The sequence below is a fragment of the Triticum dicoccoides genome, chromosome 1B, assembly GCF_002162155.2.
Source record: "Triticum dicoccoides isolate Atlit2015 ecotype Zavitan chromosome 1B, WEW_v2.0, whole genome shotgun sequence".
Taxonomy (NCBI): Eukaryota; Viridiplantae; Streptophyta; class Magnoliopsida; order Poales; family Poaceae; genus Triticum; species Triticum dicoccoides.
In genome coordinates this window covers 702,210,874-702,215,862 of record NC_041381.1, presented here as the reverse complement: position 1 = coordinate 702,215,862, position 4,989 = coordinate 702,210,874, and the positions used below count along the sequence as shown (strand labels likewise).

At 45.2% G+C, this 4,989-nt stretch overlaps 1 long non-coding RNA gene across 1 annotated transcript; it reads right to left on the bottom strand.

Moving 5' to 3' along the window:
* Nucleotides 1-525: 525 nt before the first annotated feature.
* Nucleotides 526-1,347, bottom strand: LOC119313869. Its single transcript, XR_005152132.1, has 3 exons — nucleotides 1,309-1,347; nucleotides 1,023-1,213; nucleotides 526-914 (listed from the first exon to the last, which is right to left on the bottom strand). It is a non-coding gene; the product is annotated as an uncharacterized LOC119313869 (long non-coding RNA).
* Between the last annotated feature and the right edge of the window lie 3,642 nt (nucleotides 1,348-4,989).

Sequence of the window (4,989 nt, the reverse complement as noted above, 5' to 3'; positions counted from 1 at the left end):
TAGTTGGCTCAATGTAAGTGCAAATAAGAAGTTTGTTTGTTTTGTACCTTCTTATATTTTATTTACATACTATACTAATATAATATGGGAAACACTTATCATCACCCGGCGGATGACAACGACCGAATCCGCTACCTTCCATGCATGCCACGCGTCCAAGTGACTGCCACCTTCCCTGTATGCCACGCATCCAAGTGAGAACCTGTATATCATTTTTCATCGAACGCTTTATGCAATAATTTACGACAGGTCTATGTTTCGCAAGAAAACCTCCGTTGCGGAAATTTTCTGCAACAAAATCTTAGTTGCAAAAAATTACAACAATACCTCAGTTGCAAAAAAAGAATTGCAACACAAGAGTTGTTGCAAATAAAAAATTCTGCAACAAGACCTGTTGCAGAAATAATTTCGTAACAAGACTTGTGTTTCAATTGTGGAGGTGCGCTCGGCCGCTCGATGCGGCTGATCTTACGGCTCGGGACCCGGCTCATATAATATACATCATATAAATATTTCGATTACACTAATTTTTTTTGATGCAGAGACCACCACAACCATATGGACAAGCAAATCTCACAAAATAACTAATATATAAGTTAAGCATCATCAAACAACGTCAGAGAATTCTCCAAGACATCACTATCAACCGATTATCCAACAACTTCACAGCCAATATTCAACACCTCCATCAGTCCACTGACAATCTTGAGTTCTTCACCTTCAGCAGGAAACTACTTCTTCCCCCCTGACTGATGCAATTCTTCTTCCTCAACTCATCTCCTCCCTGTTGAACAGCACCCAAGTTCTTTCCACTGCCCCCCGCTTTATAGATATTCCAGATTGCGTAGGCGCTTACGCCAGGGCTTAAGCACATCCAGAGAATATAGAAGCTATGCACTTTCCGAAGGTAACGCCTAAATATCATCCAGGTGAGATGCAACAAACATTTATTCATCAATTTACTAATAGAAAAGTTTAAGATAAATGAATAAAAAGGGCGTATGTTGGAAGAAAATATGTACCACGCGATGCTTTCGGGCCTAGGTTTGATGTGCGCGGAGAGATGATGCATGAGCTGGACGTTTGAGTAGCACATCGAGCCGTCGTTGCGCTTATAGCCATGGCGCAGGATGAGGTCGTACAGCTTCTCCTTCTCTTCGATCTGCTCCAGGACCTCCCTCCCGGCTTCTTCTTTCCCGTGCGATGAGAAGGCCTGCGGCATTTGCTTTAGTTAGGCACAGATGACGTATATTATTTTCATTAGAAAAAAGGGCTGGATCGCTAGGGATTGCGAGATGGGACAACCACCTGGGTGAGATTCGGGCGGCCCAAGCCGGGAGCGGCGGGGCGAGGCCGGCTGAGCGCCGGCGGTAGCATGCGGCCGCCACCGGCCAGCCTCCTTCCGGCGGCGCATCGGAGAGCCGCCATCGCCATCTTCGGTCAACGGCCCCTGCGGGTCTGGTCTTGTTGGTTGTTGGTGCGGCTAGGGTTCTTGGCCCTCAGGGTGGAAGCCACGGCAGGAACCGTATTATATTATTTTCTTGAGACCACCTCGCGCCGTTACCATATGTACAGGGACGAAAAGAATGTTTCTGGATTGGCTTAATCATACATGACGGTCAATTCCTAAAATAAGACCATACTTAGCAAGATTGGAAGCTTCAACATCCGAGGTTCGAAAGTCGTGACTATTGATACAAGAATGAAAACTAGACATATGATCTCTAATCTCATTAACCGCCGCGCCGCAAGGAGACAAACTTCCACTTCTGATAGTACCAACTACTGTCTTGCAGTCCGAGGCCACGAAGATCCGTTGAGAGTAGGTGTCATCTGCAAGAGCTAACGCCTCCCGAGTTGCAAGTACCTCGAGGGTAGGGACATAGCTTTAGTGACTTTTGGAAGTCAAGTCTCACCATAATTTAGCCGCCTTTATCAGCCGTTCATTAAAGATCTGATGTACTACCAGATTAACCTATTTTTCATACTGAAATTTTTTAAAGGGTTCAAAAAAAAGAAAAAAATTCAATAAACCATAAATGTTTCATTTTGTATTCCGGGAAGTTTCAACCCATTTGGATGTATGATTTGTGATTAAATAGCCTTTTGATCTCAAATAAATAAAAAATGTGTATTCACAAGCGATACATCCAAATGGATTGAAATTTTCACAGAATACTAGACGAAACATTTATGATTTATTGCAATTTTTTCAATTTTTTCTGAACACTTTGAGAAAATTCATTCGAAATATGGATCAATCCGGTACGTTGGATCTTTAATGAACGGTTGATAGAGTGGGCTAAGTTACAGTGAGACTTGGCTTCATCGTCACTGAAGCTGCGTCCCGAGGGTAGGTGGGTCAACTATGCGGGGGAAGAACAAAGTTGAAGCTCCATTGAACATCCCCTCTTGGTCTCGACATATCGCCCCCACTGAGCCGAACTCGGCACTCCTTGAAACCACAGCATGGACACTAATCTTTACATAGCTAGGCAGCGGAGGGATCCAGTGGTTCGGTCTAGCCAAAGTAGTTCCTTGCATTGTCCCAGTAGTTCTCTGCAAAACTGAATATCATTCAAATAAGAGTTCACAAAACCGTGCATAGACTAGGGGCTCTGGAAAATATCCTCATGTATAGCTTTTCGTCGGGAGCTCCAAATCACCCAAAGAGTGACGATCGTCCTTGTAAATTCTATCTGGTAGAGGGACTCGCTCATAGCAAACAACCAATCCTTGGCGCTAGGATTAGTGTTTTGGCACATGTGTTCAACCATCAGCTCATCCGATAACGCCCATACGCTGCGTGACATACTACAATTAAGCAAGCTGTGTCTCAAATCATTTGTTGCTCTACACAATGCACATGAGTGTGTCAAGGTCATGTTTCGATGGTGAAGAACGCCGCCTGTTGGGAGCGACTGGCGAGCTAGCCTCCATGCGAAAACCCTCAGCTTGGAGGGAGCTTGGAGCTTCCAAATTGAGGACCACCCTTGGGTGTTAACTGTACTGTTCGATATACCCTGCTGCTCATCCAGCCACTCCTCTCTTTGGATCTTGGTTTTCATAATTAGATTATAAGCTGATCAAACAGAAAATCTTCCTTGTTGGTGATCCGCCCAAGCCCAAAAATCTGTAATTCTCCTGGTGCATAGAGGTATTTTCAGTATGCATTCATCATCAAAAGTTGTGAATGAGGTGCGCACAATATCCTCTTTCCATGAAGCCAAAGAAGCATTAATGAGCTCAGCTACAAGTTCGGGAGGGTTTGCACAAATCAGAGGGAAGGGCTTCATGAGTCGATCTCTGGGGATCCAATTGTCGCGCCATACATGTGTGGTCTCTCCATCGATGTCGGTGTAAAAACCGACAGACCTCGGGGTAGAGGGTTCCGATCTGTGGATCTTGGATTGATGGTAACAGGAACAAGGGAGACGATATTTACCCAGGTTAGGGCCCTTTTGATGGAGGTAAAACCCTACGTCCTAATTTTGTTTATATTGATGGAGATGTATTGAGTACAGAGTTGATCTACCTCGAGATCATAAGTTGTGTTCTAACCCTAGGGCTAGGTGAGAGTAATTGTGTTCAGGTCCCCTATCAACTAGCCTGACCTCAGCTTATATAATATACCATAGGCCTAGGATAATAAGAGTCCTAGTTAGATACGTTGGTGGAGACGAGTCCTTATCTTGATCACCAAGTCTTGTGGAATCTTCCTTATACAATTCATGGGCTGCCCGAAGTGGCCCATTAGTGAACCGCTATGGCGGTGCTCGTCCCGACCCACCTAGTCAGGAGACAATGTGGTGAGTACCCTCTTGTTTGGGACACTGTCAGTAGCCCCCTGAAACGGTCTTCAAGTTGGGGACGCTCCTCGGTTCCTCTGAACAATTCTTCGTCTTCGGTCGCCAGTCTTGAAAACTGGTTCAACAAATCCTCCCATTTTCGATCTTGAGGATCACCGAGGTGAATCCGAAGAGTTTACACGTCGGGTATCCAAGAGCCCCTTTAAGTTCTTGGTCTCTAGCAATGCCTTGTTATTTTTATGCCACACCTCAGGTTCGAAGTTTTTCCCATGCGGCGGTGTCCTCTTGCATCTGAGCTCCAACGCCGGACTATATCTGAGGCATCTTTTTTACATCCGAGCTCCAACGCCAGACTGCATCCGAGGTGTCATAGATTACCACGGTCTTGAGAAAGTTGAAGGTGTTCAGCCGAGCTTAATGTCGAAAATGCCCTCTATGGAGCCAGCCACTTGCATCCGAGCTTTACGCTGGATTGCTTCTAAGGTGGTGCACCACCTCGGCCGTGAGCTGATTTTTTGTGGATTGGTGCAATTTTTCTCTGCCGAGATGTATAAACAGTAGCCCTCAAGGTGTGTGCCGGCCGAAAATCCGAGATGCGCCTTGATGGATAAAACAAAATCGTTGATCCTAGTAGCCCTTGAGACTCTGGTTGATTCGTGAAATCAGCCTGAGGAACAACTCCTAGCTCGGCAGCATACTTAGGAATGAAAACACGATGCGCAATAGCTCCCGAGACTCAGGTTGGGTGTGGCCAACCAACCCGAAGATCATAATCTCGTCGAAAATCGTTTTGCACTTTGAATTTTCTGCATTGAATCATCAACATAGTAGCCCCCGAGACTTGGATTGGGCTATATGGCCGACCCTAGGATTGTATCTCCTCGGGAACTAGTTGAACTGTCGTGTACGTTTGAACAACGCCGAGGTGCAGGTCGGCAGGAAAGATGCCGAGCTGCAGGTCAGAAAGATTTCCCAAACTAAACTATTACGCAGGGCACCTCAGTCAAGAGGATGTTCCGCGCGCCTCCTTAAAGAAAAACATACAAATAGGTTAAAGGTGCCATAAGTGAAAAACCAAAAAACTTTAGTAAAACTTTACGTCTACATTAAATCAAGTTTTTGGGTGACAATCCAAAATCGGTCTTAAAACTAGTTTGTGCTTCCATCGTTTATTAACATG